We start from the raw sequence: 16,106 nt of genomic DNA, 5'->3' as shown, positions 1-16,106 counted from the left end.
CTATAACTTCCTCTGCCTCTCCTTCTTTTCTCTCCTGATGGGCTTCCGAATTCCCCTTCTCCTTCTTGTTCCTGGTTAGCCCGGGCAGCTTCTTCCCTGCTACCCTGGACATTAAACCTCCCTGCCTCTGCCAGCTGGCTTGTCCATACGCACCTTGGTTCTCCTTCCTCACCGTCTGAGTCAAACATTTCAACATCCTCCTCTGAGTCGTCTTGAATCGTGAGGATTTCCTTAGCTGTGGCTTCTTCCATTATTCCTTTCCCTTTTTTTTCTTTGTCTCCTCGACCTCGGTTTCCTCCTTCTTCATCACTCCTCATCCATCTCCTCATAGCCATTCTTTTCTCCTCTGCCGTGTTGGCTCTTCGTTTTTTCGACCTCCTTTGCACTACTGTTCTCCCTTCCAGGTCCCTGGCCTCCTTGTTTCTTCGCTCTGTCTTCGACACTTCAATACGAATTTGCCTCAACCGGCTGCATGAACCTTTCTTATGCTGCCGTCTCCTCCACCTACTTTCTATTTTATTTACCTTCTTCTTTTGCCGCTTGTTGTCTACCTCCCTACTCGCCTCTCTTCGCCTTCTCTCCGTACTGTCATACTCTTGTCCAATCTCTGACATCCTGACAGTTCCATCCTCCTCCGTCGTAATTCTATCATCCGCTTGCCTTGAGATGATATCCCTTGCGGTGATCCACTTGTCCTTGATCATCATTACCTGAAACTCTCTTGCTCTATCGTGCTCTCTTACCTGCTCTGCATTTATTATCCTATACGCCGCCATTAACATCCCGATCGGGAGTCGCTTGTTGTCATCTTTATCTGGTTGCAAATTCATTATGGTCTTGGGTGATTATGTTTTTAAGCTCTGCCCATCTCGGGTTATTCTCTATTGTAGTCCAGCTGTTGTCCATTCTTCTATCCGAATCCTTACTCCCCCAGTTAGCCAAAAGGTCTGCTGCCTTGTTTCCTTTTCATCTAACATGGTTAATAATTTTGTATTCTATTCTCTTTAGTAATTCTGCCACATCTTGGATAATCCCAGTTGTCCTCCAGCTCCTAGCAACCTTCTCCCAGCTCCTCCCATCATTTAGTTTACGGAGCATCTCTATTGTTACCTGCGAGTCGCCTTCTATCTCCAAATTCATGTATCTGTTCCTCACTGCTATCCTTAATCCTTGATGCACCGCCCATAACTCTGCTTCGTTGTTAGTAATTTCTCCTCCCCATTCCGCATACACCCATCTTGTGTTTTCCTCACTGTCCCTAAGGATTCCCCCAAACCCTGCCGACCCTGGGTTTCCTTTGGAAGCCCCATCAAAGTCCAGCTTGATGAAATTCTCTCCGGGGTATCTGAACTGATTAGGACTCTGAATTTGAGTTCTCTGCCGATTCTCTTTCTGGGATAGATCATGTCATATCCCAAATTTAATTTAGATACTATTGTCCTTTCCTCCTGGTTTGTTTTCCAATCCTCCTCTTCCCAGGCCTTAGTCAAAACAATTTCTTTTATAGATTTACAAATTTCCTCCCAAATTCTTGCAGGTTGGTTTCTTTTATCCCGAAAGATCCTTCTATTACGTTCCTTCCATAGAGACCATATCACAAAACCTACTGACAATTTCCAAATTCTCCTCACCACCTTGCAAGAGAATTGTCCTTTGCCCCATTGCAATATGGTATTTTTAATGTTGTTGGGGTCTCTATTTGACTTGCCAAAGAGTGTTCTAATCTCCTCCCATAGATTTCGGGCGAATGGACAATTATTCAGTATGTGCTCCTGGGTTTCAATTCCTTTGTTACAGAGACTGCATCTCGATGGTCCATAGAAACCCCTTTTCTGGATTTTGTCCCATGTTAGGATTCGTTCTTTGCTCACTAACCATGCGAATATTGTTATCTTCGGCCACCACTTGCTGTCCCAAATAATTCTCCAATCTGTAGTTTCTTCCTCACTCTCTTGATACCTTGTCAAATAGTAGGCTTCTTTTACTGTAAAGGTTCCTTTCATTGCTTTCCCCATCTGAGAATATCCACCCCTGATCTTGCTTTTATCTTCCTCGATTCTAACTCTTTGATATATATTTGCCCCAGCTCTTGATTTATGTCTTCGTCCCATTCTTCTGGCTTTCTCCATACTCTCCATATTTCATTGGTTTCTCCTTCTTTCCAATAATCTCTCACATATTCCCGTCCTGCCCTGATCGCTTTTTGTTGTACTTCTTGCAGAGTTTGTATCTCGATCAATTTATCTCTTTGTTGCCACCCCTCCTCCCAGAATCTAGCACTACTTCCTTCGCGTATTTCCCAGAAAGCATGATTATTTACTATATGCCTATTCTGACTTGCCAATTCCCAGATTGAAGATCCTTTTGGGATTTCTTCAACTCTCAGTCTTTCCGCCGTTGTTGCAGGCATATTATATTTCTGAGTCCAGATTCTCTTCCATAGATCATTTCCCCCTTGCATCCACCGCCACCATAGTTTTGCTCCAAGCACCTTATTTAACGTCTCTGGGTCTCTTAGGCCTAGACCCCCTTCCTCTTTTCTTTTCATTATATTTTCCCACGAGACCAGAGCCCATTTCCTTTGTTGACTTGGACCTCCCCAAATAAATTTTCCAAATATTTCTTTCATTTTTGTGCAAACCCCTTTGGGGGCTGCCATAATGGATAAGGAGTAAATAGGTATCGCTTGAAGGACAGATTTCAGTAGGACGATTCTGCTAGCAATGTTCAAAGATTTGAATGACTAGCTTGCCAATTTGTTCTTTATTTTTTCTAAAGTATTCTGCCAATTTTTCATTCGTGTGGGATTTGTATCTAGCTGATTCCCCAGGTACTTTGTAGGAAGTTCCCCCTGCCTGAATCCTAAAGTTCTGGTCAGATGAGCCTTGATTGATTCTGGAGTATTGAATATGAAGGTGCATGATTTTTCTTTGTTAATCTCCATACCCGATGCTTCCATAAATAGCTCCAATATTCTTTTATTGTTCCTCACCTCTTTTACTGAGACCTCACAGAATAGCATAATATCGTCAACAAACTGTTGGTGAGTGATAGGCAAATTGTTTCCCCATAGATTTAAGCCTTTGATTTTCTTTTCCCTCAACTCTTTTTTGAAGTATCTTCCGAGACCTTCTGCTGCCATTATGAATAGGAATGGAGAAATAGGATCCCCTTACCTAATTCCTCTAGTATCTCTAAAGGTTGCCGTAGGAACCCCATTTAATAATATTGAGAAGTTCGGGGTCGATATCATGCTGTATACCCACTCTATCCACTTGCTGCTAAATCCATAGGCTCCAAGAACCGCTCTGAGGTATTTCCAGCTTAAACGATCGTAGGCTTTTGACAAGTACAACTTCATCATCATTCCTTTCTGCTTTTTCTGTTTTAGTGAGTGTATCATTCCTTGTGATACTACTAACCCATCAAGAATTTTTTGCCCCTCCACAAATCCAGTTTGCTCTGGCGAAATTATATTCGGAAGTAAAGGCTTTAATCTTTTTGCTACCAGAGTGGCTAAGATTTTATATATGACATTGCATAGGGCTATTGGGTGAAAACCTTGAGCATTTTCTGAATTATCACTCTTAGGGATCAGGGTAATAAAGGTCGAATTGATACCTGGCCATACCTTTTGCTTCATTCGTGATTCCTCTACTGCCTCCAGGACTTCTTTGCCAAGAAAGTGCCACCCTGCTTGATAAAACTCCACGGTATATCCATCAGGTCCTGGAGCTTTGTTCTTACTCATATCCATCACAATTTCTTCCACCTCTTCTAAAGTAACTGCCCTCATCAAAGCCTTATTCTGCTCATCTGTTATTATTTTAGGGATTTCCTTACAGATGCATTCTATGGCTAATCCCCGATCTTTTTGTGGTTCTGTGAGTATCTCTTTGTGGTGTTCCACCAATATTTTCTCAATTGTTTCTTGTTCTACTATCCTTTCCCCCTCTGCATTTTTAATGGAGAAGATCCTGTTCCTTTGTCTGTGCTGGATCATGGCTTGATGGAAAAACTTAGTGTTTCTTTCTCCTTCGCGTAACCAGTTTATCCTAGATTTTTGTCTCCACAGAATCTCTTCCTGTTTCCTTCTTTCTTCAAGTTGGCCTATTATTCTTCCTTCCTCTTTGCTTCTTTCCTCATCCCTCCCTTCTAGAATTATTTTTTGCTGTATTTCCTCCATTTCTTTCTCTAATTTTTGTTTTTCCTCCATGATGTTCCCAAACTCTTCCTTATTCCATTTTTTTATTTTCCCTTTGAGTTCTTTGAGTTTCAGATGGATAGTATGCATCTTCCCGTTCCCTTTCACTTTACTCTGGGTCCACCATTCTTCTATTTTGTGTAAGAATTGAGGGTTTCTAAGCCAAAATGCCTCGAATCTGAATGGTTTCTTACCAGTGTTTTTCTTGATATCGATTTCCAATCTGATCGGCCAGTGGTCCGAGCCTAAAGCCGGCAGAATTTTAGCTTCTATAAACACATCCCGATTCAAAATTTGTTCAGATAGAAGGAACCTATCTAATCTAGAAGCAATTTGATTTCTTCCTCCCCTCCTATTGTTCCATGTGTGTACGCCATTAGTTGTAGGTATATCCACCAACCTCTGTTCTGTGATCATCTCATTAAACTCCTCCATGTTCTGATCTGGTCTCCTTAAGCCACCTTTCTTTTCGTCTATCGTTCTAATCATATTAAAATCTCCTCCTACTATCCACAGTGTTCCAGGGAGAATTCTTCTAATAGCTTGCATATCCTTGAGAAAGTTCTTCCGTTCTCTTGGGATATGCGGTCCATAGACTCCTGAAATGAGTATTCGCTCCTCTGATCCTATCAATCTGAACAGGCCTGTGAGGATTCTGGGGAAGCTGATCCAATTTTCAAATAATACCTCCTCAGGGTTCCAGAGGATTGCCAGACCCCCTGCTGTTCCATCCGCATCTTGAGCCATTACCTCATATTGTAGTTTATTTCTTTTCATAATTTCTACCATCTGTTGATGCCTAATTTTCGTTTCCTGGATTATCATTATGCTCGGTTTATCTTTCTTCAGTCTTTCCTTTAAGTACCTCTGCTTACCCTTACTATTTAGCCCTCTGATATTCCAGCTCGTGACTATCATTTATAACTTCTTTGGTGGTTGTTGAAATACCTCTGATAGAGGTATAACCCTTCCTGAATTTACCAATATTTCTCCAACTGCTTGTATGGTTTCATTTAATGTTCGTCTTCCTCTCTTTCTACCCCCCTTGCCAGTACCGTCCATTCCCAGGCTCTGGTTCCCTTGCGTCCCTGCTTGATCCATTTGAATCTCTGAGGTGCTACCTTTCTTCTCCTTATATTTCTGGAATGTTTCTTTGTATAATTGTTTCTGTTTTTCCGGGATAAATCTTTCATCTAAATTTTTCCATTCCTGAAGCAATTTCTTCATAATTCTTTCTTCTTCGTTCCCATTATCCTTTTGAGAGTCTGTTCCCATCTGCGTTTGCCCTGTTGTATTCCCCTGACTTTCTCCCATCTCTTCTTCCATCTCCCTGTTCTGAGTTATGCCCTGTTCTTTTGTCTCTTTTATAATTTCCATTGGTTCATTCTCATTATCTTCCTGTTCTTTCCTTTCTCCCTCGTTTTCGTCTTCCTCCACCTGGAGGACCTGAAACTTGTTTTGGTTTTCAACTACTATAGATTTCCCCTTCTGTTGGATCCTTATTCCTTCCTTGCCTGGTTTTTTTTCCTTTGGACCTCCTGAAAGCCCTCATCCCCGGTATCCGCTCCTTCTGTTCTCCTTTGTTCTTCAACCTGTGTCCTTGTTATTTCCGTTTCTTTGTTTAGTGGGCATTGCCTGTATAGATGTCCATACTCATGGCATCTTCTACACCTAAAGGGAATGTGCTCATAATCGATTGGTTGCTGCCATATTTCGTCATGGTATTCTAGCTCTATATACTCCGGCAGTGGCTCTGCTATATTCATGTAAATGCATATCCTTGCATACGAAGTATACTTTCCCCTCTTTGTTGACTCAACAACCTTAACAAAATTTCCGATTGAATTACCAATCCCTTCCAGAATATCAGGGTCCCAGAACTCCATTGGTAATCTGAATAATCTGACCCAGATGGGTGCTGCTAACAATTTCTCATTATCCGGGTTATACCTATCCTCCCAATGCCTCATGAATAAGCCCGCGTTATTCATAAAGTATGGCCCTTCTTCAAAGGTTCTTTCCTTATCTTCTAGGTTTGCAAAAATGACTGTGAAAAAACCTTTTGCTCCCAGTTTTAAATCTATATGCCCTTTTGGCTTCCATCTTTGTTGTATCCATCTTGTTAAATCCTTTTCAGATGGCCAAAAACCAACAAACTTGCAAATCAAAGCATGGTCTCTCATATAGCATCTATAGTCTTCGAGTTTATTATTTGGTATTACGTACCTTGGTCTCTTCTGTGCCCTAGGTAAGCATCTGCCTCCAATTTTTGCTTGCCATCGGTTCCCCAACACTGGCGCATCTCCGCTATTCTCCTTCTGAGCCCCTTGCAGTCCGCTCCCGCTTGCTTCGCCTGCTATTACATTCTTGAAGGAGGGGATCTCTCCCCTCCCCTGTTTTCCTTCCATGGGTTCCTTCAGTCTCGGCTATCTTTATTTCACCCTTCCTTCATATTTTAACCTCGCAAAGATTATTTCCTGCTCCCGCTTAACCCTTCTGCTATTTCCCCATCGCCCGCTCCCGTCCTACTCAGGCTTTGAAAACTCTAGGCTTTCAAACCCTAACCCACACTTCCTCGCTCTCGCTCTCGTCCATACTACAAGTCATATATCTTGATTATATTTATTAATTTATTTATTTTTAATAATTCCAGTGGTACCAAGATTGGTCGTGCACTTCAAGAACTTCCCATGAAGTTCCAAGGGTGTCACCCCTAACAGTTTATTTGTGATGTCAAGGGTGCCAAGTTTGGTCATGCCCTTCAAGAAATTCCCTTGAAGTTCTGAGGGTGCCACACCACTTGCCCTTCAAGCATTCAGTGGCTACACGTGGAAAGTATAGGGCAACGACAGAGACCACTATCATCTCTTATGTTTCCTTCTATAGTGAGACTAATGGTGTCGGGGATCAAATAACCCGTCTTGATGTGCATCCCCTGGTAAAATCTTCATGAGCGACCCAACTTTGGGACCTGCGCTCATGACATCATGATATTCAAGGTGAAGGTGTTTCAAAATTTCCAGCCCAAGTCATGGTGGGAGTGCTAGTGGGTGAGATCAAGGACACTGTCCCACCCCTCCCATGCAGTTCCATCCAATTGTACAACCCCATCACCCATATGTGAGTCATTCGGCCAAGCAACTAATCTGTGTCTGCAACCACTAACATATCATCAAAATATAGATAAACATATATAGCATGTTTCAAAATTGACTTAGAATTTCAAAGATAAAATAATATAAATTTTCATCAAACCAGGAGTCGTCAACTCGTCATATGCGAGTGCCTCTAGTGGTTTCCTGCCATACTCAATAATCATCAGTAACAAGGTTTCTCAGTGTTAGTCATTGTCATAATAGCATCATCAAGATCACCTAGTCATTCACATCATTATTCGTTGTGAACCAGAACTAATGCAAGTAGGTAACATAGGGGACACATCCATCATGGCTATCATCATCATAACATCAATGGAAACATACATATCCATCAATTCTATCAACATCGTAACATCAATAGAAAACACGCCTATCCATCAAAGCTATCATCATCATGATATCAATAGAGAGCATACATATCCTTTACTGTTATCATCATCATAAATTCAATAGAGACAAAACATAACCATTTATGCTACAAACATCATAATATTAATAGAGAACATGCATAACCATTAATGATACAATCATCATAATACCAATAGATAACATACATAACCATTAATGCTATCTTCACCATAATATCAATGGAGAACATACATAAACATCACAACCACTAATATCACAACCATTAACAATAGAGTCATGTGTTCAGATCCTCAACTTGAGGTCCTCAAAGAATAAAGTGTGGTCCTTAGGGCTAAATAAATGTTAATGTCATATCACTGTCAGTCGACTAGAGCGGGGCACTACATCCACCAACTACTGTGTTGCTATTGTAATTGTACTACTACTGACACTGCCACTACCAACACTGCATCCATACTACAACTCCCTCTTAAGTGTTGCATTTGTGCTGCTTCTAGCACTGCCACTATCAACTGCTACTGCATTGCAAACTAGTGCTGCTACTCCATTACCAACGGAAAAAACATCCAAAATTATTGAACTAACTGTGTTCAGTATGATACCACGTGAATGTTGGAGCCTGACTGTTGTTAGTCTCTGCGTTGTCCCTATGAATCTACTGTGCTGCTACTGACCTCTTCTCTGTTGGGTTGTGTTATATTCTTTCCATGACTGGCCCACGAAGTTAACTCGGGGGTTAGAAGGGGGGCGAAGCCCCCCCTTTGTTGCGCCGATTGCGTAGCGGGGGAAGTCACAGGGGGTTTGAGGGGTGCAACCCCACTCTATGGGGTCGAAATTTTTTGGTTTTGGACCCTATATTAGGTTGGGCGGACCTACCTATGGTTTTGTGCATGTTTTTTGCACATGGTTTTGGACGCGAGGGTTTTCGGTCCATGGTATTGGATGCTTCGGCATGTATAAATATGTATTGTAACATTGAAAGGAACATAATGAAAAATCAAGTTGGTAGTCCCAGTTTTGGGATCTAGGGGAAAATCTTTGTGTATATGTGTTTTGTGTGTTATGCTCTCGCATTGTTTGTTTTCTGTGTTTTAGAATTCGTATGCAGGTAATTTCTGTAAGGGGTTAAAACCTACATTTGGTATCAGAGTTGTTTTGGCTTCAAGGGGATGCCTTTGTTGCTAAGGGGTTTAGCTCGGGCCCGTGGTAGACCCTGTTCAGTGGGAGATCTGCGGAATCGATGTTGGTGGTGAAAGAAGATGGCAGGCAGTGGAAAGATAAAGATCGAGAAATTTAATGGTTAGAGTTTTGAGTTATGGAAACTCAAGATGGAGGATTAGTTGGTGGATAAAGATCAGTGGATCGTGGTAGATCCAGGTACTAAACCAACGGGAGTGTCCGATGAAGAATGGAAGAAGTTGGATTGGAAGGCAAAGAGCACAATATGATTGTGTGTCTCAGATTTGGTATTGCTAAATGTATCAGGGGAAGCTACGACAAAGGCTTTTTGGGATATGTTAGGGACTTTATACCAATCTAAGTCTCTGGTGAATAAACTGTTCCTATGGAAAAAGTTGTATAACCCGAGGATGAAAGATGGAGGTTTGGTGACAGAGCATCTGAACACATTTAATACTGTGGTAAGTCAGTTATCATCTGTTGATATTAAAATTTCAGATGAAGATAAGTGCATCAGTTTTTTGTGTTCTCTACCAGATTCGTGGGATAATCTGGTTATTGCAATAGGTAGCAATACAACTGCCTTGCAGTTTGATGAAATAGTCTCATCCTTGCTGATGGTGGAGATGAGATGGAAAAATATGGAGAGCCAGAATGGTGATGCCTTGTCTATATGAGGACGGTCCCAGAACAGAAACAAAAATAAGTCATCAAGTGGGAGATCTAAATCTAGAGGGAGATCTAAATCTGTAGGAAAACCTGTAAAGGTGGTGTGCTGGAAATGCAAAAAGGAAGGGCACTGCAAAAGGGATTGTAAATCTAAAGCTCCTGACAAAGGAAAGGGATCTAATGATGCTCCTTCTGCAGAGGTGAAAACCACCTCAGATGAGGGTGGGGATGTGCACTTGGCTTCTTCAAGTATACATGTAGATCATGAGGCATGGTTGATTGACTCAGGTGCATCCTTTCACTTCACTCCCCATAGAGAGTGGTTCTGCGAGTATGAGAAATATGAAGGTGGTGATGTCGTCTTAGGGGATGACAGGAGGCTAGAATCATTGGTCGCGGAAAAGTAAAGTTGAAGTTGCAAGGTGGAAGGGTTAGAACACTTCCGGGTGTTTTGCATATTCCTGCAATGGCTAGAAATCTGATTTCCGTTGTTAGAGCCTAGTTTTGCCTCAAGCTGAAAAGACAAGGTTGTAGGTCCACATCAAACCACGCTCAGCCTCGTAGCTAGCCCTACGAGGACAGGAGAGGGCTCTCTCCGGGTCGATCTCGGTAAAAGACAAGCGATGGGGCTCGAGATGGCTGAAATAAAAGCTAATTTTAGGCTAGGTATGAAGTACAAGGGTTTGTTGTGAGTTTTTGGGGGTTTTGTGTTGGAAACAGGGAAAGGCAAATTGGGCTCGGGGATGAGGCACAGTTTCTGCAGAGTTCTGATTGGGGCAAGGAAGACAATCATTTTGATGCTTTAAATTGAGTGAAATGGATAGATCAGATTGGTGATGAGCTAAGGAGAGCAAGAGAGTTTCAAGAATTCTCCTTAAACAGATGAAAACATGGAAATTTAAACAAATTCAAAGGCAGAGCATAACAGTTAATGGATTCCACCTTAATCACTCATTTGTTTAAATTCAGAAGAAAAGAGAGGAAAATGATACACATAACACTAATGAACTTACAATTACTTATAGAAGCACACCATCAAAACATAAAGCCACATGGATCCCAAACAGTGTTGCAAAACCCTGGTCTTTCCTTAGCCAAAAATGCAGAGATAGAATGTATAATGATATGCCAAAGCAATCCCAAGTGTCCAACCCTGAAAATGACTTAGGAATTACATGATATAGACTAGCCCAACCCATTTCCTTGCCTCTAGGGGTCGAGCTCATCATTCTAGGATCTATTTCAACCAATTCTAAACAAAGCACTAAAATCTAGGCAACCAAAACAACTTGCCTCTATAAGGTAGGAAACTGATTCATTCATTAAATTTTCACTTTTTAGTGAATGAATCCTCTAGAACAAGTAAATAAGTGCCAAAATTACATCATGGTTGTCAAATTACATCATGAAAATTCAAGAATAACTTCAAGAAGCAAAACTGGTCAAAACTGGGCGAATTGCTGAGCTGAACAGTGAAAAACAAGCCAAAATTCTCCATGCACCGCGCCAAAATCTATATGCCTCGTGCCACTTGGAGCTGATTTTGAGGCACTTCCTGAAATCCAAATTGAGCCCAAGTGTGCTTGTTGGAAATCCCTACCTGTCTACTTTCCAACCCAAGTGGAATTTCTGAATTTGGTGCCCATTTTTCCCTCCCAAACTTCAATCTCCCAAGACTGCTTCCTGTGTGTCAAAATAAGGGCAGTGAGGTCATTTTTTGAGTGTTTTTGACCTCCTGAGGACTCAAAACTTGCCCAAATTTCTTGGCCATGCACCACCAATCATGATTTTTCATGGAAAATCCAAAAATATAAACCTTTTGCAATTTGGAGCTCCCTAGCAAAAGCGCGCGCCACGTGGCGCGACGCATAGGGAGAAAAACCCTGTCTTTTGCGCAAAAAATTTCAAAATGAAAAAATTGCCCCAAATTTCTTGAAATTTGGACTAAAGGTGCCTCACCAAGCATCATGCTCAGACAAAGAGGCTTCCGCCAAGATTCAGAGTCTATCCTCCCTTTTATGGCGTTTTAGTTCCCTCCTGTTGCATGCAGTTTCAGTTGTAAAGTCGCTGTCTTGGTCGTATGATGTATCGGTGCCCGCCTCCATGGTGTTGAAAGTCTATGCCAAGTGTATGTTTGGTTTGTTGAGAATGAGAAATGAGAACTTGGTGTCTTGTTTCAATGCCAAATGTGTGCCAAAGGGAAATGAGGGATTGTGGCAAAAATGGGACAGTGGGAACAATGAAGTCTTGCCAAGTGGTAGTTTGCCCTTTGAGGATTTGACAAAATTTGGAGGAGGGGACAACCACTGAATGTTGGAGTAACTTGGGATTTTACAAACGATATGGGGAAATAGGAATGATAGGGAATGAAAAGACTTAGGGATAGGAAAAAGGGGCTTAGGAGTGAATGAGGGAGCTTTAGGGATAACAACTAGGGTTTGGGATAATGGGAGTTAGGAATATAGGGTTAATGAGAATTAGGGATATGGTGTTAGGGAATGGGTTTATGAAATTGGAAAATAAATCAGGGAGGTAGTGATGAAGTGGACTTGAAAACAAAAGCTCAAACTGCAAACCCTAAGCAATTGTTTTTGAGGAAAAATTGCAAGGAGGTAGGGTTTGAAAATTTTCTCACTAAAACGCCATAAACACCAAGGTAACTCATTCATTGGTCATGGGAGAAATGTTAACTTACTTGAACACAACAAGATTGAGCAAATTTTTCAATTTGGGAGAGTTTTTTGAGTGAATTTCAGGCTTTTTAGCCCAATGTGCCGCGCCAGTGTAAATTTACACTGGAAATTATTGCCCAATGCGCCGCGCCTTTTTGCAGGAGCCTTTTGGAGGCCTTACCGGTGTCCAAATTGGGTGCAGGATAGCTTGTTGGAAAGGTATTGGAGTCTACTTTCCAACCCAACTAGAATGTTTTAATTTGGAGTTCATTTTCCTTATAAAAAATCAAATCTCCCAAGACTGGTCAAAATGTGCCAAATGAGGCTGCCTAAAGGCAGAGTGCTGTTACAGTCAACCTTTTAATGCCTTCCTCAACTCCAAATTGAGCTCATGATAGCTCATTGGAAATATCTTTGTGTCTAGTTATCATTTGATTCATCAATAAAGTCATTTGGCCAACTACGCTAGGAGAAAACTTGATTTTCCCAAGGTCACTTCAGAGGTTCATCAATTCTCCCCAGGCGACTATATTTTTGAATTTTCTCTAAAACCATGACACCTGTATAAAAAGTGAAGGATTTTTTTCTTCCTTGGCCTATTTTGGAAAAAAACCTCTCAGTGTTCCCAAATTCATCTTTGATTATTCAGAAACATCATTTGAGTAAAACCTACCCCGATGTGTGGAACAGGGGATTTGTTGAAATGAAGCGAAATGAAGGGGATAGGGAGCTTCTAAATTATTGAAGAAATTTTGGGAAGTAGGGAGGGATGTTAAGAAGTAGGGGAAAGTGGAATCTTAGAAATTGAATGAGGGGAAGGGGTCCAAAAGGGCGAAACACAGGCCTAACCTAGAAAATTGCCAAGTTGTAGCAAGAAACTAGGGTTTGTGCGAAAATGAGGAATTTGGGGGATTTCAGTGATGGGAAGTGTTTAATAAGGTACATTAAGGATAGGGGAAGGTGTATGAACATCAGGATACACGTTTTGCTGATGATTTGACCATCCAAGAGAAATTGCCTTCAAAACCCTAGGAGAGGGAAATGAACCTTACCTAGGCACAACTGAAGCATGAACAAGGTGTAAGACGACCCAATGAAACTTGACATGATGATGACAACCCTCTGAATGATGGTACACTCAGCTGAATGGTGACACAGACCAACATTTGGACAAATTTGAAAGGAGTAAAATCAAACCCTAGACCTAATGCCTAGTGACCAAATTTTGCTTAAAGACTCACTGAAATGACAAAATTTGACCTTGACACCTTAAAATCACTTTGTAAGAGCATGTTTGATCACTGGAGGAAGGCTGCAAAGACTGACACTAACATTGGCTCCAATGGGGATGGTAGCTCCTTGGAGGTGCCAAGAATGACAGATCTTTGGGAGAGCAGACAGTGCCTTCGTCCATTGGGCTATGGAGTCATTATCTCGACAAACAACACAAGACTTTGACTCATTTATTGACTAAAACCTGACTCAAACTAACTCGATGCAAACTGAAATGACTGAAAAAACACTTGAATCTAACAAACTAACTCAAAATACTAAGACCTGAACTTAAAACTTAAATCTTAGTGGTAGTACATGACCACCTGTGTTTCTTACAAGACAATATACGATCAAACTATATCAAAATGCCAATGTAACCAATCAAGCACATGCCTTCTTGATTGATTCTCCCAATCAGATGTCCTGGTCAACAACAAATAATGGTAACTGGGCATCCAAAAGCAAAATTGACCATGATCTCCTTCATCATTGAATACTGCAATAATCACCTTCACCGCCAACTGCAACAGATTTTCCAGTGGATCCTAAAAAATATGAAGTCTGTCCTCCTGCTGAAGAAACAAAGTGTTGTTTTCTTTTGATTCTGATCTTCCTTCATAATATACTTCAAAAAATGTATGTTCCTGGTCCTCAAAAAATTTTGAACAAGTAGATGAGCAGATTTCCTCTTCAAAAAACATTTCAGAACATGAGACATATGAAGAAGAATCTGAAAGGGAATCCTGAATGGTCTGATTTTCTGTAGTCTGAATATATTGTAGGTAATCTTCATATGATATGACAGCCAGATTCTCATGTTTCTCATTACATTCATCATTCATGAGAAAAGAAACTTCAGATGTTTTGTGAAACCCAACACTATCATTTATATCATCTACCAACGATGCATCCAAATAAACTTTTTCACTTACTTGAACAAGGATCTCAACTTGTTGTTCATGAACTGATTGGATTACCTCTTTATGAAGGCTTTGTTCTGATGACATGAGAACGTTTGGATTCATAACTCTGTCTTATTCATTCCCGATGATTTCAGCAGCAGGGTTCTCCTTCACGAGATTCAACACAATATATTCTGAATCTAGATCTGAAATGACTGACTTGACTTTATCACATTCTGAAATTGAAACTTGATTTCCCTACATGCTGTCTTCTTCTATGGACAGATTTGAAATGACACTTTTTCTTTCATCACTTTCAACTATATGGACATCTTCAACCTGCTGATCTATAAAGCTGCTTACAGGACTGTCATCCTTTTCAGAAGAGGAAGAAGTTCCACCATCACCTTCTTGACCATGGGCACACTGCAGATCTGCATTAACTTGAGCTGAGACATGACCGTTCAAGAGTTGATCTATCTCGTCTTCAGACAGAGGAGATAATACTTTTTGTTTTCTCTTGCTCAAACAATGATTGTCTTCATTAATTTCAAGTGGAGTGTACAAATTTTCCTCATATAGCTGATCCATTTCATGTAATTTCTGTTAACTGTCAAGATGCAAAATTCCTTCATCTTCCACCGTACTAAGATCTTGATCTTGCTGCGAATTTTCATGATCGTCTTTATGCTGCTGAAATGGATTTTCGTACAAGGCTTCCATGATCTCATCATCCATGAAATTATCATCTTCATAAACTTTCTCAAAATTTTCAATAAAACTATGAACATGGCTACAACAGTCCTGAACTAAAGCCAAGGATGGATATGATTCTTTATACCTTTCAAAGAATATTGCATGAAAACCTTTTAAACAATAAATAGAAGTAGGTGGCAAACTTTCATACCAAGATCGGGCTTCGTCTTCCAGAGTAGCCATAAACATTTTCATCAAATAGTCTTCAGGAAAATTGATCTTTAATTTATGCACATGAATTTGAAATTTCACCAGATGAAGAGCAACATCATTACCTTCCACATTTCTGAACATAGGCAAATTCTTTGACCAATCTACCTTGGGCATTTTATTTGGAAAACCTGGGATGTGATCTCGGCTGTTGGGAGCGTATCTTCTTGCAACCCAATCCATCTTGAAAATCTTAAAGCTACTGATCTCTCTGCAGTGGAGTCACCATGAAGGATTGATTTCTAGATTTTGTAGTGAATGGAGTCGCCAGGTGAATGATTTCAGCCTTCTAATGTCTGATCGTTGTCCACCATCAACAATTAGATCTAAACTTGATACATGTACTGGGGAAATTAACAAGTTAGATGTCACGTTTACAAGCTAGACCGAAGATTGATTGAAGTAGCGTTTATCTACTTCTGCTAATGCAAAGCAAAAGCGTTTTGAAGGCTACCTGGCATAACTTCAGGCTCCGTCTGTAGCTTATAAAACGAATGACACCAACAAGCAAACCATTTTCTTCCCAGTACGGTCACCACTATGTTAGATCCTAGATTTGCCTCAGGCTGAAAAGACAAGGTTCTAGGTCCACATCAAACCACGCTCAGCGTAGCTAGCCCTACGAGGATAGGAGAGGGCTCTCTTCGGGTCAATCTCGGTAAAAGACAAGCGATGGGGCTTGAGATGACTGAAATAAAAGCTAATTTTAGGC

This window comes from Pinus tabuliformis, chromosome X (genome assembly GCF_031772625.1).
Source record: "Pinus tabuliformis cultivar Carrire ecotype Pingquan chromosome X, CPIR1, whole genome shotgun sequence".
Classification (NCBI taxonomy): domain Eukaryota; kingdom Viridiplantae; phylum Streptophyta; class Pinopsida; order Pinales; family Pinaceae; genus Pinus; species Pinus tabuliformis.
This window is presented reverse-complemented; position numbering follows the sequence as displayed.